This window comes from Oncorhynchus mykiss, chromosome 7 (genome assembly GCF_057628025.1).
Source record: "Oncorhynchus mykiss isolate SJ-2025 chromosome 7, ASM5762802v1, whole genome shotgun sequence".
NCBI classification, from domain to species: Eukaryota; Metazoa; Chordata; class Actinopteri; order Salmoniformes; family Salmonidae; genus Oncorhynchus; species Oncorhynchus mykiss.
In genome coordinates this window covers 31615597-31640651 of record NC_143028.1, presented here as the reverse complement: position 1 = coordinate 31640651, position 25055 = coordinate 31615597, and the positions used below count along the sequence as shown (strand labels likewise).

The 25055-nt window shown below is 41.6% G+C and overlaps 1 protein-coding gene across 48 annotated transcripts in view; it reads right to left on the bottom strand.

Moving 5' to 3' along the window:
* Positions 1-14416, bottom strand: part of LOC110527697 (R3H domain-containing protein 2) — an 80613-nt gene extending 66197 nt beyond the window's left edge. For 8 of the 48 annotated variants that reach the window (XM_090240675.1, XM_090240683.1, XM_090240707.1 and 5 more), the window contains exon 1: positions 13637-14394. The gene's annotated coding sequence lies outside the window, so the exon portion shown is untranslated. Of the gene's footprint in view, positions 1-13636 lie in introns of all 48 variants that reach the window. The other 40 variants (XM_021609142.3, XM_090240677.1, XM_090240682.1 and 37 more) reach the window with 11 other exon arrangements.
* Positions 14417-25055: the final 10639 nt, after the last annotated feature.

Here is a 25055-nt window from a genome sequence, read left to right as displayed (position 1 = left end):
GTTGTGCATTGACATGGAATCAGAACATCCAATTGTCTATATGAACAATTGTAATTTAACAAAAAAGTCTAAAACCAGGGAAAACAAAACAATTTTGGGGGTGTGAATTCAAATTGTTTTGCCCCCCTCCAGAGTTGTTTATTGATCTTTATTTTACCCAGGTATATTAGGTAGAAAAGAGTGTACAAGAGAAAGTAGTGCACTAAGGACATGGAAAAGAGCTAGAGAAGGTTGGAGACCTCTGCATTAAATAGTAGGAATGGACTTCATCACCCACTTGAGCACAGAAGACAGAACCTCACCCAGAGAGCTGTGTATGTCAATGTGTGGTTAGACAGCCAAATCCTAATAGACCATAAAAATAGAATGCCATACTAGTTCTGGGACAGCTGAAGTTGTATCAAAGATATTTATTCTCCTTGTTCTGTGGTTGTACTCCAAACAACTTATTTTGATTTTCTAGGGAAGTGTTAACATGCTGTAAATCACTATGATAGCCAATTTACAGCATCATTTTTTGTCTTTGGCCCAAAAATCTTGTGTTAATAAATGCATCTACACTCAAGCTGTCCATATTTGTGCAATGTCCACATGCAGCGTAACATAGGGCTGGGCAATATACCATATTTGACTATATACCGGTATTGATTCATGGAACAGTTTGGATTTTTTATTTACCTTCTACAAAAATAAAAGCAACATGTAAAGTGTTTCATGAGCTGAAATAAAAAAAATACCAAATATGTTCCATACGCACAAAAAGCTTATTTCCCCTCATACTATGTGCACAAATTTGTTTACACCCTTTTAGTGAGCATTTCTCCTTTGCAACGATAATTCATCCACCTAACAACTGGCATATCAACGAGCGGATTAAACAGTCTGGACACTACACAGATGCACCTTGTGCTTGGGACAACAAAAGGCCACTTTAAAAAAGTGCAGTTATCATTCAACAATGCCAAAGATGTCTCAAGTTTTGAGGGAGGGTGCAATTGGCATGAATAAACGTCCACCAGAGCTGTTGCCAGAGAATTGCATGTTCATTTCTCTACCATAAGCTGCATTCAACATTGTTTTAGAGAACCTGGCAGCACGTCCAACCGGCATCACAACCACAGACCACGTGTAACCACGCCAGCCCAGGACCTCCACATTCGGCTTCTTCACTTGTCTGAAAACTGAAACTAAAACAGTGAATCCTGAATGGGTGGAGGAAGCAAACGATACACCAGGCCAGCTGTGATTTACAACCTGATAGCAGTATTTTTTGGACTACTAAGAATTGTATTGGGGAACTATATTACTCATGCATTGAACTGCATCTACCTATTCTGCAAACAATGTCTTACTGTACGTCATGGAATTGAGTCAATTAGAATCTATTTTTAAAACCACTTATAAAGTTGGTTTCGTAGCATAAACTGGGAATATGATATGTTTTACTTACATGCTGTCTGTTTGTTAAATATTTGCATAGTTAAAACGCTGTCAGATCCACTTTAACTGTATAAAATGTGCTAAATTCTCTGCAGTTGTGCATAAATTTCTTCTAATTTAAATAAAATCTAATTGTATTTGTCAGATGCGCCGAATACAATGCTTACTTACAAGCCCTTAACCAACAATGCAGTTAAGAAAATAACAAACAAAAGTCAGATAAGAATAACAAATTATTAAAGAGCAGCATTTAATAACAATAGCGGGGCTATATACAGGGGGTACCAGTACAGAGTCAATGTGCGGGTGTCGAGGTTATAAGTACACGTAGGTAGAGGTATTAAAGCGCCTATGCATAGATAATAACAGAGTAGCAGCAGCGTTCCAGAGGGGAGGGTCAATGAAAATATTGTCTGGGTAGCCATTTGATTAGATGTTCAGGAGTCTTATGGCTTGGAAGTTGTTTTGAAGCCATTTGGACCTAGACTTGGCACTCCTGTACCGCTTGCCATGCGGTAGCAGAGAAAACGGAGTGACAAAGGTGGCTGGAGTCTGACAATTTTTAGGACCTTCCTCTGACACCGCCTAGTATAGAGGTCCTGGAAGGCAGGAAACTCGGCCCCGGCTCCACAAGGAGACTGCCTATTACGTGGATGCAGTAAGCCAAGGTAAGTTGCTAGCTAGCATTAAACTTATCTTATAAAAAACAATCAATCATAATCACTAGTTAACTACACATGGTTGATGATATTACTAGATATTATCTAGCGTGTATAATCGGAGTGAGCATACAAGTATCTAAGTATCTGACTGAGTGGTGGTAGGCAGAAGCAGGCGCGTAAACATTCTTTCAAACAGCACTTTAGTGCGTTTTGCCAGCAGCTCTTCGTTGTGCGTCAAGCATTGCGCTGTTTATGACTTCAAGCATATCAACTCCCAAGATGAGGCTGGTGTAACCGAAGTGAAATGGCTGGCTAGTTAGCGCGGGCTAATAGCGTTTCAAACGTCACTCGCTCGCTCTGAGCCTTGGAGTGGTTGTTCCCCTTGCTCTGCATGGGTAACGCTGCTTCGAGGGTGGCTGTTGTCGTTGTGTTCCTGATTCGAGCGAGGATAGGGACGGAAGCTATACTGTTACACTGGCAATACTAAAGTGCCTATAAGAACATCCAATAGTCAAAGGTTAATGAAATACAAATGGTATAGAGAGAAATAGTCCTATAATTACGATAATAACTACAACCTAAAACTTCTTACCAGGGAATATTGAAGACTCATGTTAAAAGGGACCACCAGCTTTCATATGTTCTCATGTTCTGCGCAAGGAACTTAAACGTTAGCTTTCTTACATGGCAAATATTGCACTTTTACTTTCTTCTCCAACACTTTGTTTTTGCATTATTTAAACCAAATTGAACATGTTTCATTATTTGAGGCTAAATTGATTTTATTGATGTATTATATTAAGTTAAAATAAGTGTTCATTCAGTATTGTTGTAATTGTCATTAATACAAATAAATAAAAATCGGCAGATTAATCGGTATCTGCTTTGTTTGGTACTCCAATAATCGGTATCGGTTTTGAAAAATCATAATCAGTCGACCTCTAATACGCACCACCCTCTGTAGTGCCTTGCGGTTGGAGGCCGAGCAGTTGCCATTCCAGGCAGTGATGCAACCTGTCAGGATGCTCTCGATGGTGCAGCTGTAGAGCCCATGACAAATATTTTCAGTCTCCTGAGGGGGAATACGTTTTGTCGTGCCATCATCACGACTGTCTTGTAGTGCTTGGACCATGTTAGTTTGTTGGTGATGTGGACGCCAAGGAACTAGAAGCTTTCAACCTGCTCCACTACAGCCCCATCGATGAGAATGGGGGCGTGCTCGGTCCTCCCTTTACTGTAATCCACAATCATCTCCTTTGTCTTGGTCACGTTGAGGGAGAGATTGTTGTCCTTGCACCACACGGTCAGGTCTCACACCTCCTCCCTATAGGCTGTCTCATCGTTATCGGTGATCAGGCCTACAGCTGTTGTGTCATCAGCTAACTTAATGGTGGTCTTGGAGTCGTGCAGTCATGAGTGAAAAGGGAGTAGAGGGACTGAGCACACACCAACTGAGGGGCCCACTTATTGAGGATCATCATTGCGGATGTGTTGTTAACTACCCTTACCACCTGGGGGTGGCCTGTCAGGAAGTCCAGGATCCAGTTGCAGAGGGAGGTGTTTACTCCCAGGGTCCTTAGATTGTTCACCAATCAATCAAATGTACACTGCTCAAAAAAATAAAGGGAACACTAAAATAACACATCCTAGATCAGAATGAATGAAATATTCTTATTAAATACTTTTTTCTTTACATAGTGTAATGTGCTGACAACAAAATCACACAAAACTTATCAATGGAAATCAAATTTATCAACGCATGGAGGTCTGGATTTGGAGTCAAAATTAAAGTGGAAAACCACACTACAGGCTGATCCAACTTTGATGTAATGTCCTTCAAACAAGTCAAAATGACGCTCAGTAGTGTGTGTGGCCTCCGTGCCTGTATGACCTCCCTACAACGCCTGGGCATGCTCCTGATGAGGTGGCGGATGGTCTCCTGGGGGATCTCCTCCCAGACCTGGACTAAAGCATCCGCCAACTCCTGGACAGTCTGTGGTGCAACGTGGCTTTGGTGGATGGAGCGAGACATGATGTCCCAGATGTGCTCAATTGGATTCAGGTCTGGGGAACGGGCGGGCCAGTCCATAGCATCAATGCCTTCCTCTTGCAGGAACTGCTGACACACTTCAGCCACATGAGGTCTTGCATGGTCTTGCATTAGGAGGAACCCAGGGCCAACCGCACCAGCATATGGTCTCACAAGGGGTCTGAGGATCTCATCTCGGTACCTAATGGCAGTCAGGCTACCTCTGGCGAGCACATGGAGTGCTGTGCGCCCCCCCAAAGAAATGCCACCCGACACCATGACTGACCCACCGGCAAGCTGGAGGATGTTGCAGGCAGCAGAACGTTCTCCACGGCGTCTCCAGACTCTGTCACGTCTCTCACATGTGCTCAGTGTGAACCTGCTTTCATCTGTGAAGAGCACAGGGCGCCAGTGGCGAATTTGCCAATCTTGGTGTTCTCTGGCAAATGCCAAACGTCCTGCACGGTGTTGGGCTGTAAGCACAACCCCCCATCTGTGGACATCGGGCCCTCATACCACCCTCATGGAGTCCGTTTCTGACCGTTTGAGCAGACACATGCACATTGGTGGCCTGCTGGAGGTCATTTTGCAGGGCTCTGGCAGTGCTCCTCCTGCTCCTCCTTGCACAAAGTCGGAGTTTTAATGACTCCAACCTAAGTGTATGTCTCCTGATGTACTGGCCTGTCTCCTGGTAGCACCTCCATGCTCTGGACACTACGCTGACAGACACAGCAAACCTTCTTGCCACAGCTCGCATTGATGTGCCATCCTGGATGAGCTGCACTACCTGAGCCACTTGTGTGGGTTGTAGACTCCGTCTCATGCTACCACTAGAGTGAAAGCACCGGCAGCATTCAAAAGTGACCAAAACATCAGCCAGGAAGCATAGGAACTGAGAAGTGGTCTGTGGTCACCACCTGCAGAACCACTCCTTTTTGGGGGTGTCTTGCTAATTGCCTATAATTTCCACCTGTTGTCTAGTCCATTTGCACAACAGCATGTGAAATTTATTGTCAATCAGTGTTGCTTCCTAAGTGGACAGTTTGATTTCACAGAAGTGTGATTGACTTGGAGTTCCCTTTATTTTTTTGAGCAGTGTATTTATAAAGCCCTTCTTACATCATCTGATGTCACAAAGTGCAGTACTCAAAACCATCATACGGCGAAGTTCATCATTGGATGCCTTAAAATGTGTTTTGGAAACGGGCCCCAGATATCCAGTTTCCTCCTCTTCTTCCTCCTTTATCCATGTAACAATCATCTCCCCCTCCTCCTCTTTCACTCCATAAACTACATCCTCCACTTCTTTTACAGTAAAATCCTTCTTTCACTCAACGCGTCTTAATTTTGAACTGTAACAGCCTCACTCTATTTCTTGTTTTACTGTGATATCCTCTTCCTCCGTCCTCTTCTTTAGCAGGAGGAGAGTAGTTTAGTGACCGCATGGTCGAGGATGTTAGCTAGCTAGGTCATTGCTAACTTAACCAGCCCGCTAGCTGACTAATAACAACAACACCGTAAATATGAATTTAAATCGGATAACTAACTAGACGACAGACGAGGGTTTAAAACACCGTGGCTAATATACACTAAAGCATCTAAAGAGCTTTATTGGTTTGGCTATTTTGGCTAGCAAGCTACCGAGGTGGCGGACAAACTGTTGCTGCTGTTGAAAGAAGCGTTCCGTCCACTAGATTTTACATCACACCAACAGCATTGCCTTAAATTCCCACACCGCCATCTGCTGACTGGAGTGGGTAACGTAGTAGAGTAAAATGTACATTTAATTTTCAGACAAAAGTTAGTGTAGAACAAACAGTTATGTTTTTGCGTTATTACATATTTATTCACTTATTTCCAGATATCTTCTAAACTACCTACAATGCACTATTTCTCAATGTCATATGGAGGATCTACTCTGTGGTACGGAGTGTGTATGCTAGCTCAAGCTTGCAAATGTTAGCCACACCTCATGCTTTCCATGTACTGTGTTATCTAGAGAGAACCCATTATAACGGTAGGCTCTGGTGCCTTCTTGCCGTGGGCTCAAAAGGAAGGAGAAAATCATACATATCATACAAAGTGGTAAGCTTTGAGGGCACTATGGTGTTGAATGCTAAGCTGTAGTCAATGAATAGCATTCTCACATAGGTGTTCCTTTTATCCAGGTGGGAAAGGGCAGTGCGGAGTGCAATAGAGATTGCATCATCTGTGGATCTGTTGGTCGGTATGCAAACTGTAGTGGGTCTACAGTTTCTGGGATAATGGTGTTGAAGTGAGCCATGACCAGCCTTTCAAAGCACTTCATGGCTACAGACGTGAGTGCTACAGGTCGGTAGTCATTTAGGCAGGTTACCTTAGTGTTCTTGGGCACAGGCACTATGGTGGTCTGCTTAAAAAACATGTTGGTATTACAGACTCAGACAGGGAGAGGTTGAAAATGGCAGTGAAGAGACTTGCCAGTTGGTCAGCGCATGCTCGGAGTTCACGTCCTGGTAATCCGTCTGGCCCTGCGGCCTTGTGAATGTTAACCTGTCTTAAGGTCTTACTTATATCGGCTGAGGAGAGAATGATCACACAGTCTTCCAGCTGATGCTCCCAAGCATGTTTCAGTGTTACATGCCTCGTAGCAAGCATAGAAGTAGTTTAGCTTGTCTGTTGGCATGTGTCACTGGGCAGCTCTTGGCTGTGCTTCCCTTTGTAATCTGCAATGGCTTGCAGGCCCTGCCACATTCGACGAGCGTCAGAGCCGATGTAGTATGATTCGATCTTAGTCCTGTTTTGATGCTTTGCCTGTTTTATGGATCGTCGAAGGGCATAGCAGGATTTCTTATAAGCTTCTGGGTTAGAGTCCCGCTCCTTGAAAGTGGCAGCTCTAGCCTTTAGCTCAGTGTGGATGTTGCCTGTAATCCATGGCTTCTGGTTGGGGTATGTAGGTAAAGGTGGTCTAGAATTTTTTCCCCAACAGTTGCACATTTAACATGCTGATAACATGCTATTTAGTGGTGGGCTTCTTCCAAAACCAAGCATTGCTTGGTAACAGCAAATCATTTTTTGGTTACTTGTATAAATATGAGCTGGGATGTCTGTCCTGCAAATACTTTAGGTCAGACACTATATAAATTGTTTGCAATGCACTCATTAGCATTTAGTTAGCATGCTCTATTGCATTTTATATGCATTTGTTAGCACTGCTAACCTTTGGAGCAAAGGCTCAGTTTTTTTTTTTTAAGAACCCCTTGTGTTCAGTGCCGGTATTACCGAATATGCCGGTATGGCACAAGGTCGGTTGGAAGACAATCTGGATACCACCCAGGTCTAACACTCTCTCGCGCACACACAGGTATGAACTAGAGGTCGACCGATTATGATTTTTCAACACCGATACCAATTATTGGAGGGCCAAAAAAGCCAATACCGATTACTCAGCCGATTATCTTTTTTAAATGTATTTATTTATTTGTAATAATGACAATTACAACAATACTGAACAAACACTTATTTTAACTTAATATAATACATCAAATCAATTTATCCTCAAATAAATAATGAAACATGTTCAATTTGGTTTAAATAATGCAAAAACAAAGTGTTGGAGAACAAAGTAAAAGTGCAATATGTGCCATGTAAGAAAGCTATGAAAGCTTATGAACATATGAAAGCTGGTGGTTCATTTTAACATGAGTCTTTAATATTCCCAGGTAAGAAGTTTTAGGTTGTAGTTATTATAGGAATATTTCTCTCTATACCATTTGTATTTCATATACCTTTGACTATTGGATGTTCTTATAGGCACTTTAGTATTGCCAGTGTAACAGTATAGCTTCCGTCCCTCTCCTCGCCCCTACCTGGGCTCGAACCAGGAACACATCGACAACCGCCACCCTCGAAGCATCGTTACCCATTGCTCCACAAAAGCCGCGGCCCTTGCAGATCAAGGGGAACAACTACTCCAAGTCTCAGAGCAAGTGACGTTTGAAATGCTATTAGCGCTAACTAGATAGCCATTTCACATCGGTTACACCAGCCTAATCTCGGGAGTTGATAGGCTTGAAGTCATAAACAGCGCAATGCTTGAAGCATTGCGAAGAGCTGCTGGCAAACGCACGAAAGTGCTGTTTGAATGAATGCTTACGAGCCTGCCGCTGCTCAGTCAGAATGCTTCTATCAAATCATAGACTTAATTATAACATAACACACAGAAATACGAGCCTTAGGTCATTAATATGGTCAAATCCGGAAACTATCATTTTGAAAATAAAACGTTTATTCTTTCAGTGAAATACGGAATTGTTCCATATTTTATCTAACAGATGGCATCCCTAAGTCTAAATATTGCTGTTACATTGTTATGCCATAATTATGTACAATTCTGGCAAAATAATTATGGCCTTTGTTAGGAATAAATGGACTTCACACAGTTCGCAATGAGCCAGGCTGCCCAAACTGCTGCATATACTTGCACGGAACGCAAGAGAAGTGACAATTTCCATAGTTATAAGAAATTCATGTTGGCAGGCAATATTAACTAAATATGCAGGTTAAAAAATATATACTTGTGTATTGATTTTAAAGAAAGGCATTTATGTTTATGGTTGGTGCAACAACAGTGATTTTCTTCGCAAACGCGCTTGTTAAATCATCACACGTTTGTCGAAGTAGGCTGTGATTCAATGAGAAATTAACAGGCTCTGCATCAATTATATGCAACGCAGGACACGCTAGATAACATAGTAATATCATCAACCATGTGTAGTTAACTAGTGATTATGTTAAGATTTATTGTTTTTTTATAAGATAAGTTTAATGCTAGCAAGCAACTTACCTTGGCTTCTTGCTGCCCTCGCGTAACAGGTAATCAAGCCTGCCACGCAGACTCCTCGTGGAGTGCAATGTAAGGCAGGTGGTTAGAGCGTTGGACTAGTAACCGGAAGGTTGCAAAACGAATCCCTGAGCTGACATGGTAAAAATCTGTCGTTCTGCCCCTGAACGAGGCAGTTAACCCACCGTTCCTAGGCCGTCATTGAAAATAAGAATATGTTCTTAACTGACTTGCCTTGTTAAATAAAAGGTGTAAAATATATATATATTATAATAATAATAATAATAAAATAAAAAAAGGCAAATCGGTGTCCAAAAATACCGATTACCGATTGTTTTGAAAACTTGAAATCGGCCCTAATTATTCAGCCATTCCGATTAAATCGGTCGACCTCTAGTATGAACTGCATGCACCTCTCTCACATGCAGACACCGTTATGTATGCATGCATGCGCACACGCTCTCATGACAAAAATATGGCAAATTTTAGGCTAGTTAAAATGTACAATATTGTTGCTTAATTCAAACAAAATCAAAACATTACAACTCCACGTGCAGATTTTGGTCCTATTGCGTATGATAGTCCAGTTCCGTATGAACGCTAGGGGGCTATGACGTTCTATCAAATGTAGTCACAGGCTGAATCTCAAACCAAACACATGGCCCATAACCCCTTTATCGAGTTGCCACTTGCCCTTGTGTTCAATAGTGATCAATCTAGTCTGTTAAGTGTTTTAACCTAAATTAGCAGAGACAACGCGCACTTGACATCAACTGCCACTTATCAATATTCCAAAATTAAAAAAAAAACCTGCTGCCCCAAATGTATACATCTCACAACAATGGATTTATTGCGTGCTTTTGTTTGGACATCTTGTGACTGAAATATCAGCTCTAATAGTGATGACTGATGATCCAGTTTCTCTCCCCATCGATACTGGTTCATGTCTTCTCCCAGTGAGTGGTTTGCTGCCTCAATCCTCTCCTTTGCAGCACAAACCAGTTCCCCCCCCCCCCCCAACCTTTTTCTGCGATAAAAGTACATGTTGACTGAATAAAATAATGTCACGACAGGCCTGACTGAAACAGCTAATGTCTGTAAACTTACCAAATGTCGACAAAATAAAATATGCTAGACAATGCTAGACAATCTGCCTGTAAAATAGAATTGCTAGAATTGGCGGTGAGAAATTATTTTGTGAAATATTTATATAATAACCATCATACCAAAGTAACTTGGAGTCACGCCATATGCCAACATATGTTGTGGGGTCCTCCCCCTACGATTTGGGAAAGCATGCAGTTTATTAGGCTAAAAATTACAGATTAAATAAGTGATATACTTCACAGGGTGGTGAAAGTGCACAGTGATGATGCTCCTTTCCAATAAATATTGAGGGTCTTATTCTGGTGACATGATGATCGATTCTTGACTGCAGTTTGACAAAAAAAAATGATCTTGCTACTTTGTCCATAACAATGTCATCATGTAGGCTATACCTGCACTGTATCTGTGGAGCTGTTGGCAAGAGCACACGTGCCAAGACCAGAGTGGGAACAGTCGCTATATAACACAATCTTTTTTGGGGATAAAACCAGTAACTTGTATTTTGTAAATTCCATACATGTGAATTTAAAAAGTTATTTTCATGTGCACTACATCATCACGCACAGCTTTTCATCCGCAAAAAAGTACAATTGATGGAAACATCTTGTGGGACAATGTGCATATTGTTTTCATACAGATTTTAGAATATTCGCATTCAAATTTGTCCTCAATTGGATGGAAGTCGAGCTACTGACAGCAATGGCAGGTCTGATCCAGTCTGGACCCACAGCCATGCAACCAACACACACACGCCCAATGTAAACCTGGACCCAGAGCCCTGCAACCAGTCACCTATTCCCTCCCAGCCTCCAGGTCTGATCAATTATTTACATCTAGCAAGCAGTGGAAGGATTATATACATCTAACAAGGCGTGGAGGGAAAGACAGCGAGAAGGAGAGATACACAGATAAATCGAGGGGGTAGATAGAAGGAGAGGGAGGGAGAGGATGAATAGAGAGAGGGGGGAAAGAGGAGGAGAAAGAGAGAAGCAGCAGTAGCACCAGATCTGTGCTCAGGCAAAGATCTATAAATATCTCTTCACGTCTCTCTAGAAAAAGCCACCATCTCCACTGCCGCTGCTGCTGCAAACACAGAAGCAGATCTCAGGTAGACAAACTGATGAGTAGGGATAGGGTTCTATGGCGGTGAATCTACCCCAGGATTTTATCCAGATCAAAAAGTTATAGAAACAGTTGCATTTTTAAGCCAACTTCCTGCAATTCTACAAATTTATCCATGGAGCCAAGATTTTTTTTATTTCTGTTTTTAAAGCTGATTTCCTGCAATTACTCCCATTTTGCAATGCAGCTGAGTGAAAAATGCAGTTTTAAAGCAAGTTTCATGGAATTCAATTAATTTTGCCATGGCTTATGCTGTGTTCTTTGCTCAAACATAAAATTAACACTGATATGGGTATTTTCAGATCTTCCTGTCTAGCTTTAATTTAGGTGATTTTTAGTTCTCAGATAGATATGATACAAAACATTAGGACACATGCTCTTTCCATGACAGACTGAGCAGGTGAATATTATGATCCCTTATTGATGTCACTTGTTAAATCCACTTCAAATCAGTGTAGATGAAGGGGAGGAGACAGGTTAAAGAAGAGTTGTTAAGCCTTGACATGGATTGTGTGCCATTCAGAGGGAGAATAGGCAAGACACAATATGTAAGTGTTTTTGAATAGGGTAGAACAGAATGAGATGACTCATCACTTTGAATCACAATTACTCAGGGCTATCAAATCACCATCTCAAAGAATTATATTTATGATATACAACTTCCATCTATAGGCCTATCAATTGTATGTCTAATCTAGTCAAACCAGTTCATCTATAAATTAAAATAAACATTTTAAATGTGGCTAGATAACACATGGTACAAACTAAGGATAGAAAATCAGATGTCTCTTTTGAGCCTTTTCATGTTCCAACAAAAAAATTTAAACTAAACAGGCTCAAATAAGGGAAACTGCATATTTACGTGTGTTTATGTACCAAATGATAGTTAGGGTACAGCCACCAGTGCAATAGCAAATTGAGGTGGATGACAGAGACAGGCAGCCACAGCAGGCAACTCCCACCACACTGCCGCTTCATTAGGAGCAGACTGTTGAATCAATGGTTAACCTTCTGAAGACAAGCCTGTCCCTAAAACCACACAAGCTACTCTCTAAAAACCACATGCCCCACCCATAACATTCTGACACCAATTTACTATATGCTGCTGCTGCACAGGGAGTGAGCAGCGTACATTCATCTGCACTACATGCTTTTCCTATCCAATCTCTTATGTGCTCATTAGGCAAGATGAGTTTGGGGGGGGGGGGGGGGGACTGAAGTTGGCTACATTAACTAATCTAATAGACCATGCTATTCTGTGATATTCAAACCAGATTGTGGAGTACCGTTAGTTTAGGCTGTATAGTCTATGATGGGTATTTGATCCCCTTTACAACTAAGAGTATTTGAATAGTGCTTCCCAAAACATGTAGGCTCAGGCTGAGGCTATATTTCCAGTAAAGCTTTCAATCCATCCCACAACACAGTTCCTAGTAAACTGTATGATATGTAGGGTATCCAACAATGCATCCAGAAATCAACAATTCTCCCAAAAATACAGGTAGAGGGGCAATGACTAACACACACACACACACACACAGTGCTTGGCACTGTGCATATGTTGAGACCATAACAAAATATAGCTACACTTCCATACAGCCGTTACAAGGTAGTTTGTGTAAAGCATAGCACAGCGACTTGGAAGACAACACGTCTTCTAAATTTCCATGTCTTGTTGCAGAGGATTAATTTGAATTGAAAAAAAATGCTACGTTATTAAATGAAATAAATGTTTTGCTCCATGAAGTAATCCAATGTTTCCGCCACCATCTTGTCCATTTCAAATCTTCTCTCATTGATTGAGGTGGGTGTCCACCCCAAGTGCCGCATGCCAATACACGGAGTTCGGAGTGCAATCATGTTTACATTAAATACACTGGAGCCGACAGGAGATATGGGTCAGAAAACTTTCCTCAATGCAGGAATGGGATATGCCACTGTACTCCAAGTTAACTTCATCCACACGGACACATCGAGAAGATTGAAATACTGCTAGTTTTCCAGGAAAACTGCCCTTTTCGTCATAATGCTAACTAGCAGGAGCCACCGCAACCATTTTGGAATGGCAGTGTCAGCCAATCAGCTCATTTGTTGTTCAACCCAACATGTAATTTCATAATGGCTGCTGTTGGCTACTGCTAGTTAACATGAGGACAAAAAGGGCAGTTTTCAGGGAAAACTAGCAGTATTTAAAGAGCAGTGTTGATAAAAGGTACGATTTGGAGTACAGTGGCATATCCCATCCCTACATTGAGGTACGTTTTCCAACCCATATCTCACACCAGCTCCATTGTGTCTTAATGTAGCCATGATTGAGTTCAGACTTCAGTGCAGCTCAGTGTAAAATAGCTTCACGATAGGGTCGGTATATTCTGGCAAGTACATTAGGTAGACTAGCTAGTTAGTTAGCTAATTTACAGTGGTTGGTAGAAGATTTGAAAAACTCTCGCTTACCGTTTAGATGAGTCTTCTCTCAATGAAAGCTTCTTCGATAGGTGTTTTTTCGAGTTGAAGGCTGCTAACGCGTTAGCTACTGCTGGTACACAGACAGGCTAACATTAGTGTAGGGTAAGCTAGCAGCTGCTAGTGCAGTGCTGAGTTCCCAAATGTTTAACGTTAGCTAGCTAAACGGACAGTTCACACTGACAATACGCAGCAACCAAGTTAGCCTTTTCTTATTATCTAGCGCTAACAGTAACGTTAACTTAGCTGTCAAACAAGGTGTCAGCTCACCTGCTCCTTTTAGCTAGCTAATTATCTTCAACGTTAGCTAACGTAACAAATTCGACTAAAAAAAATATCGATGACAAGATCATGGGTTACGAGACAATTGAAGAAATGCCGATATGTATGCGGTTAGTTAGCGATACCGCTTGTCAACCACCCTCCGAATGGTTTACCCAATGCTAACTAATAATGGTAAGAATAAATCGCTAGCTAATTAGTAACGTTGGCTCCATGGCTAACCAAACGCTGAGTTGGCTCACGGTGAAAGCCACTGCACTGTCAAACGCAATCGACTCAAAACCGCACACACGTGAGAGGTATCTACATTGAACGTGGAAGATAAAATCAGAGAGAACGCATCCAATAACTTCTAAAATGAAAATAACGAGAACCTTACACTTTGGATAAAATAAAGAAAAACGAGATTCCCTTCGGCTCCGGCTTCCAATACTGTGTGATTGCGACCCGCAATTCGGGGTGTTCCTGCATGTGGGCAGTCCTGCATCTGCAGGAACGCCCCCCCCCCCCCCCCCCCCCCTCGAGCATCCAATTGGTTCCTGCTTGACCGCCTTTAACATCAGAAATACAGTGTAGACGTTGTTAATGTTGTAAATTAATATTGCAGCTGGAAATGGCAGATTTTTTTAAATTGAATATCTACATAGTAGGCTATTATCAGAAACCATCACTCCTGTGTTCCAATGGCACGTTGTGTTAGCTAATCCAAGTTTATCATTTTAAAAGGCTAAATGATCATTAGAAAACCCTTTGCAATTATGTTAGCACAGCTGAAAACGAAGCTGAAGGAGCAATAAAACGGGCCTTCTTTAGACTAGTTGAGTATCTGGAGCATCAGCATTTGTGGGTTTGATTACAAGCTCAAAATGGCCAGAAACAAAGACCTTTCTTCTGAAACGCGTCAGTCTATTCTTGTTCTGAGAAATGAAGGCTATTCCATGAGAGAAATTGCCAAGAAACTGAAGATCTCGTTCAACGCTGTGTACTACTCCCTTCACAGAACAGAGCAAACTGTCTCTAACCAGAATAGAAAGAGGAGTGGGAGGCCCCGGTGCACAACTGAGTAAGAGGACAAGTCTAGTTTGAGAAACAGATGCCTCACAAGTCCTCAACTAGCAGCTTCATTAAATAGTACCCGTAAAACACCAGTCTCAACATCAACAGTGAAGATGCGACTCCGGGATGCTGGCCTTCTAGGCAGAGTTCCTCTGTCCTGTGTCTGTGTTCTTTTGCCCTTCTTAGATTTCTTTATATTGGCCAGTATGAGACATTCCTTTTTCTTTGCAACTCTGCCTAGAAGACCAGAATCCTGGAGTCGCCTCATTTCTAGCTCTCCCGGTTTTTGACCATTCTGCCTGCCTTGTCACACCACTCTGGACTACTGGACTACTGACCTCTGCCTGCCATGACCCTGAGCCCTCCTGCCGTTCTGTACCTTTCGGACTCTGCTCTGGATTACTGACCTCTGCCTGCCCTTAACCTGTCATTTGCCTGCCCCGCTGTTTCTGTAATAAACTTTGGTCTTCTCCTGAGCCTTGGCACTTTCTCTACTACTCTCATCACTGTCTCAGCACACAACATATTCTACACTCCTCTGATCCTGGCAATATCAACCAGCCTTTCTCTCACCGGACACCGCTTATCTCCAGAACCATGGTTACTCCTACAGTTTACACACACTTTTTCCACCGATGCTATACATTCCTTTGTCTCATGTCATCTTGCACACTTCTCACATCTAGGAATCTCCCTCCTACACACTGCTGCTACATGACCATAAGCTTGACACCTAAATCAAATTTCATTTGTCACATGCGTCGAATACAACAGGTGTTGACCTTACCGTGAAATGCTTACTTACAAGCCCAACAATACAGTTTTAAGAAAAATAAGAATTAACAAAATATTTACTAAATCAACTAAAGTAAAACATTTTCAAATAAAAGAGCAACAATAAAATAACAATAAAGAGGCAATATACAGGGGTGCCGGTACTGAGTCAATGTGGGGGTAAAGTGACTATGTGGCTGTAGTCTTTGGCAATTTTTAAGGCTTTCCTCTGACACTGACTGATGTAGAGGTCCTGGATGGCAGGGAGTTCTGCCCCAGTGATGTACTGGGCCGTATGCACTACCCTCTGTAGCGCCTTGCGGTCGGAGGCTGAGCAGTTGTCATACCAGGTAGTGATGCAACCGGTCAAGGATGCTCTCAATGGTGTAGCTGTAGAAATTTTTGAGGATCTGAGGACCCATGCCAAATCTTTTCAGATAACTCATGTTACTCTTATTTGGTAATTCAATTTGGTACCCATCTATTCCGCTAACTCACTCGCTGTTTGTGTGTTGGTAGTAATGATTAATGTGTTTTAATACCCCAGAGCGGCAGAATTTTGTGTACACAAGCATGAGGGAATGGAAACACCTTATGGAGCACAACAAGATTGTGGGACAGAAACTAGCAAGGGACACTGAAAGGTATCAAGATCAGAGAATACCAAGAGTGTGTCAAGCGGTCATCAAGGCAAAGAGCGGCTATTTGAAGAATCTCAAATACATACTCAACTTTTTTGGTTACATGATTCCATATGTGTTATTTCATAGTTTTGATGTCTTCACTATTATTCTACGATGTAGAAAATAGTAAAAAATAAAACAAACTTTTGACCGGTAGTGTAAATGTGCAGAAATTCGCATAAAATAACCAACCAACTCCTGAACCGTTCAAGCTAGAGACACAAAACCAACTTTCACATGTTCAGGCTAGCCTAACTTCAAATTCTTTAACACTTTTATCAATTATCATTAAATAAATGTGCATGCATCTGCATGAAATAACCCACAAACAGTAACTCTTGAACCATTCAAGTTAGAGACACCAAACCAACTTTCGTATGTTCAGGCTATCCTAACTTTTCATATACCTACAGTTGAAGTCTGAAGTTTACATACACTTAGGTTGGAGTCATTAAAACTTGTTTTTCAACCACTCCACAAATCTCTTGTTAACAAGTTTTGGCAAGTCGGTTATCTTTGTTACTTTGTGCATGACAAAAGTCATTTTGCCAACAATTGTTTACAGACAGATTATTTCACTTATAATTCAAAGTATCACAATTACAGTGGGTCAGGAGTTTACATACACTAAGTTGACTGTGCCTTTAAACAGCTTGGAAAATTCCAGAAAATTATGTCATGGCTTTAAAAGCTTCTGATAGGCTAATTGACATCATTTGAGTCGATTTTTATTATTATTATACCTTCATTTCAACAAGGAACACTGAGGCTTTTACAGCTGGGCCCTGCGTAAACATGTTCGCATACAGTTGGTGGTGTTCCTGTGGATGTATTTCAAGGCCTACCTTCAAACTCAGTGCCTCTTTGCTTGACATCATGGGAAAATCAAAAGAAATCAGCAAATACCTAAGAAAAAAATGTAGACCTCCACAAGTCTGGTTCATTCATAAACGCCTGAAGGTACCATGTTCATCTGTACAAACAATAGTACGCAAGTATACAGTGGGGCAAAAAAGTATTTAGTCAGCCACCAATTGTGCAAGTTCTCCCACTTAAAAAGATGAGAGAGGCCTGTAATTTATCATAGGTACACTTCAACTATGACAGACAAAATTTGGAAAAAAAATCCAGAAAATCACATTGTAGGATTTTTTATGAATTTATTTGAAAATTATGGTGGAAAATAAGTATTTGGTCACCTACAAATAAGCAAGATTTCTGGCTCTCACAGACCTGTAACTTCTTCTTTAAGAGGCTCCTCTGTCCTCCACTCGTTACTTGTATTAATGGCACCTGTTTGAACTTGTTATTAGTATAAAAGACACCTGTCCACAACCTCCGTCAAGATAGAACTGCCAAAGGGGGAGGAGTTAGCCTGCAAACTTCTGTCTTCCTTTCCAGGTCTATGCCCAAACAGTTCGAGCTTCTTTTAAAAATGAATCTCTCCAGAAATAAGTCTCTCACTGTTGCCGCCTGTTATAGACCCCCCTCAGCTCCCAGCTGTGCCCTGGACACCATATGTGAATTGATTGCCCCCCCAGCTATCTTCAGAGTTTGTTCTGTTAGGTGACCTAAACTGGGATATGCTTAACACTCTGGCAGTCCTACAATCTAAGCTAGATGCCCTAAATCTCACACAAATTATCATGGAACCCACCAGGTACAACCCTAAATCCGGAAACATGGGCACACTCATATATATTATCCTGACCAACTTTCCCTCCAAATACACCTCTGATGTTTTCATTCAGGATCTCCGCGATCATTGCCTCATTGCCTGCATCCGCTATGGGTCCGCGGTCAAACAACCACCCCTCATCACTGTCAAACGCTCTCTAAAACTCTTCTGCGAGCAGGCTTTCTAGTCGACCTGGCCCAGGTATCCTGGAAGGATATTGACCTCATCCCGTCAGTCGAGGATGCCTGGTTGTTCTTTAAAAGTAATTTCCTCGCCATCTTAAATAAGCATGCCCCTTTCAAAAAATGGAGAACTAAGAACAGATATAGCCCTTGGTTCACTGCAGACCTGACTGCCCTCGACCAGCACAAAAACATCCTGTGGCGGACTGCACTTGCATTGAATAGTCCCCGCGATATGCAACTTTTCAGGGAAGTCAGGAACCAATACATGCAGTCAGTCAGGAAAACAAAGGCTAGCTTTTTCAAACAGAAATGTATAACTCTAACTCCCCAAAAGTTTTGGGACACTGTAAAGTCCATGGAGAATAAGAGCACCTCCTCCCAGCTGCCCACTGCACTGAGGCTAGGTAACACTGTCACCACTGATAAATCCATGATAATCGAGAATTTCAATAAGTATTTATCTACGACTGGCCATGCTTTCCTCCTGGCAACCCCAACCCTGGCCAATAGCTCCGCACCGTCCGCAGCTACTTGCCCAAGCCTCCCCAGCTTCTCCTTCACCCATATCCAGATAGCATATGTTCTGAAAGAGCTGCAAAACCTGGACCCGTACAAATCAGCTGGGCTAGACAATCTGGACCCTCTCTTTCTAAATTTATCCACTGCCATTGTTGCAACCCCTATTACCAGTCTGTTCAACCTCTCTTTCGTATCGTCCAAGATCTCTAAAGATTGGAAAACTGCCGCAGTCATTTCCCTCTTCAAAGGGGGTGACACTCTAGACCCAAACTGTTACAGACCTATATCCATCCTGCCCTGCCTTTCTAAAGTCTTCGAAAGCCAAGTTGATAAACAGATCACTGACCATTTCGAATCCCACCCTACCTTCTCCGCTGTGCAATCCGGTTTCCGAGCTGGTCACGGGTGCACCTCAGCCAAGCTCAAGGTACTAAACGATATCATAAACGCCATCGATAAAAGACAGTACTGTGCAGCCATCTTCATCGACCTGGCCAAGGCATTTGACTCTGTCAATCACCGTAATCTTATGGGCAGATTCAACGGCCTTGGTTTCACAAATGACTGCCTCGCCTGGTTAACCAACTACTTCTCAGACAGAGTTCAGTGTGTCAAATAGGAGGGCCTGTTGTCTGAACCTCTGGCAGTCTCTATGGGGGTGCCACAGGGTTCAATTCTCGGCCCGACTCTTTTCTCTGTATACATCAACGATGTCGCTCTTGCTGCGGGTGATTCCCTGAACCACCTCTACGCAGACGATACCATTCTGTATACATCTGGCCCTTCTTTGGACACTGTTTAAACAAACCTCCAAACGAGCTTCAATGCCGTACAACACTCCTTCTGTGGCCTCCAACTGCTCTTAAACGCTAGTAAAACGAAATGCATGCTTTTCAACCGTTCGCTGCCCGAACCTGCCCGCCCGACTATCATCACTACTCTGGACGGTTGTGATTTAGAATATGTGGACAACTACAAATACCTGTGTCTGGCTAGACTGTAAACTCTCCTTCCAGACTCATATTAAACATCTCCAATCCAAAATTACATCTAGAATCGGCTTCCTATTTCGCAACAAAGCCTCCTTCACTCACGCCGCCAAACATACCCACGTAAAACTGACTATCCTACCGATCCTTGACTTTGGCGATGTCATTTACAAAATAGCCTCCAACACGCTACTCAGCAAATTGGATGCAGTCTATTACAGTGCCATTTTGTCATCAAAACCACGTACACCACCCACCACTGCAACCTGTATGCTCTCGTCGGCTGGCCCTCGCTACATATTCGTCGCCTGATCCACTGGCTCCATGTCATCTATAAGTCTTTGCTAGGTAAAGCTACGCCTTATCTCAGCTCACTGGTCACGATAACAACACCCACCCATAGCACGCGCTCCAGCAGGTATATCTCACTGGTCATCCCCAAAGCCAACACCTCATTTGGCCGCCTTTCCTTCCAGTTCTCTGCTGCCAATTACTGGAACGAATTGCAAAAATCGCTGAAGCTGGAGACTTATATTTCCTTTACTAACTTTAAACATCAGCTATCTGAGCAGCAAACCTATCGCTGCAGCTGTACATAGTCTATCTGTAAATAGCCCATCCAATCTACCTACCTCATCCCCATATTGTTTTTATGTACTTTTTCTGCTCTTTTGCACACCAGTATTTCTACTTGAGCATCATCATCAGCACATCTATCACTCCAGTGTTAATTTGCTAAATTTTAATTACTTTGCTACTTTTGCCTATTTATTGCCTTACCTGCTCAATCCATTTGCACACACTGTATATAGACTTTCTTTTTTTTATTGTGTTATTGACTGTACACTTGTTTATTTAATGTGTAACTTTGTGTTGTTGTTTGTGTCGCACTGATTTGCTTTATCTTGGCCAGGTCGCAGTTGTAAATGAGAACTTGTTCTCAACTAGCCTACCTGGTTAAATAAAGGTTAAATAAAAAAATACAAAATAATAAATACCACTCAGGAAGGAGATGCGTTCTGTCTCCTAGAGATGCATGTAAAGGGGTCCTAAAATTGCAAATCAAATAGCTAAATGACCAGTAGTTGTGTTCAGTAGTTGTCAGTAATTGTGTTGAGTAGTGTTGTGGTCAGTAGTTGAGTGGTTGTGGTCCTTAGTTTTGTGGTCAGTAATTGTTTAGTTGTGGTCAGTAGTTGTGTTCAGTTAGTGTTCAGTTAGTAATTTATATAAGCAGGTGTATGATCAGTAGTTGTGTGGTTGTGATCAGTAGTTGTGTGGTTGTGGTATTAATTGTGGTTAATAGATGTGGCCAGGTGGTTGTGATCAGTGGTTATGGTGATGAGATATGTGATTGTGGTCACTAGATGTGGTCAGAAGTTGTGTGGTTTTCATCAGTAGTTGTATGGTTGTGGTCAGACATTGTGTGGTTCTGGTCAGTATTTGTATTGATGTGGTCAGAAGTTGTGGCTGTGGTCAGTAGTGGTCAGTAGTTGTGTGGACGTGTTCAGTAATTGTGGTGAGTAGTTGTGTGACTGCAGTCTGCAGTTGTGTGGTCAATATTTGTGTGGTTGTGGTCAGTAATTGTGGTCACTCTCTTCACCCTCATCATAATTGTTGCCTTCTGCGGCTATTGTTGCCTTCTGCGGCTATAGAGTATCCATAGTAACGGTTCGGTTCAGGCTGCTCAATGATGACACAGAGAGCTGTTAGTAGATGTTAACTAGCCACTTTTTGTCACCCTAGAAGCTATTCCTAATCCGCTCTATCCAATCAGAGGGGTACAGCCCACCCGTGTCTTTAGAGACAGGTAAACTAGCCAGTTGGGTTATATAGAGCATGGAGCTGATGCATGATCCTGAGAAGGAGGACAAAGCAATTGAGCCTTAGAAATATTATCTTTATCATTCCAGGTCGTCCAGACCCGGGAAGCATTTGAAATCTTACCACTAGCTGTTCGGTCTGAAAAAGATTCATAAATCATGGGAATTTGTCGAGCTATGAAGACATTCTCTCCTGCCGAGCAAAGCGTTGCTAGGGAACAGTAGCCTTGGAAACATTGCTCCCTTATGGCTAAAGCAAGTGTGAGAAACATGCTAACATACAGTACGTTTGTGATTTAATACTAAATAAATACTGCACTCTGACGCACAAAATGTATTTGTTAGATTCATGATACTGTTGTTAGACAAAGCAACGAAAGTGACCTTCAAAGTGTGATGTAGTTTTATTGGAATTTGCAGCTGTTGTTGCAGCTGTTGTTGACATGACTTGCTGCATCTAGAAAAAGAGCAGTTGATGGCTAACTAAAACAGCTCTATCTACTATCTGATTCAAGCTATTCCTAAAATGTCAAATGCTCTCTTTTTGCTGCCTTGTTGGGGTAGTGGTCAAAATGGCAGATGTTTGCAAAAACGTTGCAGAAAATGTTGTTGATGTGATTACTAAAACAGCTGTAATGTTTTAGCAGAATATTTTGGGGGGTTGAAACGCCATATGAGTAACAGAGAAGTAAACAAAGATGTAAACGCTCTAAATTTTGTCTACGTTGTTGCAAAGCGCTCAAAGTAGCTGAATTGTGTAAAATTGCATTATTGCATTTACAGTAAATGGAAGTTGGAAGTGATAATGTCACAATAGGGCCTGCAATAATGCCTTTTTGATGGATGACAAAAAGGACAAAAAGTTTAATATTTCAAAAAGTTGTATACAAGCAACTCAAGCGTGACCATTATGCACATTTTAAAGTTTGAGCTGCATTTCTAGCTTAAGCGGTGTAAGAGGAGTAGTGTGCTAAATATGAAGAAGAAGACGAAGAAGAGGTATGTCAAATGATTGAAGCTGGAGATTTTGATTTGCAAGCTTCACAATAACTTTTTACAAGTAAAGTTTTGAGGCTTGCTAAAGCTCTTTAAAATTATTTTTGTGGTGGAAGTTTAAAACCTTTTACTTTACTATTTAAAGCAACAAAAAAATAAAGTATGTATGGTTTTGAAAAACATTATAGTAGTGGTAGTGTCTGCGGTAGTAATTGTGGTAACTGGTTATAGCTAAAAAAGTAGGTACATGAAAAGTTAGGATAGCATGAATAATATGAAAGTTTATCGGTGTATCTAGCTTGAACGAATCAAGAGTTACAATTATTATTGTTAGGTATTATATGCTAATTTATACATATTAACGAGTTATATTTTATAGTGCAAACCAGTTAGACCAAAGCTAGTGCGAGCCAGAGTAAGCTAGCTATGCCCAGGACCAGAGCTGGACAAGAGCTAGTGCTGAGCAGTAGTTGTGGTCAGTTGTTTTGTTGTGGTCAATAATTATGTGGTTGTGGTCCTTAGTTGTGTGGTTCAGCATTTGTGTAGTCAGTAGTTTTGGTAAGTAGGTGTGTGGTTCAGTAGTTTTGGTAAGTAGTTGTGTGGTTGTGGTCAGTAATTGCGGTCAGTAGTTGTGGTCAGTAGGTTTGTTGTTGTGACCAGTAGTTTTGTGGTTGTGGTCAGTCGTGTTGTGGCCAGGTAGTTGTGGTGATTTAGATGTGTGGTCAGTAGTTGTGTGATTGTGGTCACTCTCTTCACCCTCGTCATAATCTTTGCCCTCTGTCTGTGAGTATCCATAGCAACGGCTCTGTTCGGGCTGCTTAATTAATGATGACACAGAGAGGTGTTAGTAGACGTTAGCTAACCACTTTTGTCACTCTAAACTCTGATAAACAGCTGTAACTGTTTTTTGGTAGAAGCTATTCCTAATCCGTTCTATCCAATCAGAGGGGTACAGTTGAGTTATTTAAAGCACGGAGCACGATCCTGAGAAGGAGGATTAAGCTAGTGAGCATGAGAAATCTTCTCTTTATCATTCCAGGTCATCCAGACCGGGGAAGCATTCGAAATCTTTGCAATAGCTATTTGGTCTAAAGCCGTTTCACCGATCATGTGATTTTGTCGAGCTATGAAAATGTTCTCTCCTGCTGACCCAAGCATTGCTAGGCAACAATTGTCTTGACAACACTGCTCCCTATGGCTAAAGCAAGTGTAAGAAACATGATAATTTACAGTATTTTTGGCCTTTAATACTAAATAAATGCTGCACTCTGACCCACAAAACGTATTTGCAAGATTCATGGTAGTGTTGTTAGACAACGCAAGGAATGTGAAATTCAAAACGTGATGTAGTTTTATTGGAATTTACAGCTGTAAACTAATGTTAATCTGCTAGTTTCTGACATGACTTGCTGAATCTAGAAAGAGAGCAGTTAATGGGTTATTAAACAGATTTATCTACTGATTGATACAAGGTATTGCTAAAATGTATTCTGTTTTGAAAATCAGAGGAAAATGTCATACACTCTGGGTGGGCTGCACCAACATGGTTTAAATTAATCTAAGATTAGAGCTAATCTAGGTTTTGTAAATCTAGGTTTATAATTAATCAGATATGTGTTGCACCACTTAATTTTAAATCTGGATTAGTAAATATATGATTAACGGTTTTAAACTGTGATTAATAACAATGTAATGTTGTTAGAACTACTGCAACTCCATCGTGAAAGGTTATCATGGGTTGGCGGATTTGAAATAAAATCCGTTATTTGCCTGTACTAGACCAAAAATGTATTTGTTAGCTAACGGTAACTACTGTAGCTAGCTAGTTTATGATTTATTGTTGTCATTACTTAACTTTATTTAGGCATTTTATTATTTGTCCGCTAGCCACCTGATCATTGCACGTCAAAGAAGTTCACATTTCTCCGCTCATGAAAAAAACCTCTTGTCGGAGCTGATGGAGGAATTTAGTAACATACTTGGGGATGAAAAGACAGACAACACAACTGTCAAAAATAAAGAAAATGTAATGAATCGACACAGATTAAAGAGAAGATGGACCCAAATCGGATGAAGATGTGCTTGAAAAACTTCAAAGTGAAAGCCAAAAAGAATGTGGCAGAGGAGAGGCGGGGGATAATTCAGACCGGAGGGGGGGGGGGGGCTCCGTCCAAGGTAATTGATCCTCTCTCCCAGAAGATATGTGAAATGATTCCCCAGCGGTTTGCACCTCTCCTTAACCCCTATGATGTCGGCAGACAACTACTGTAGAACCACCAATACTTAGTAAGCATAAATAACTCTACCGCACCTGCTGTCTCTAACTCTGAATGATCGGCTATGAAAAGCCAACTGACATTTACACCTGAGGTGCTGACCTGTTGCACCCTCTACAACCACTGTGATTATTATTATTTAACCCTGCTGG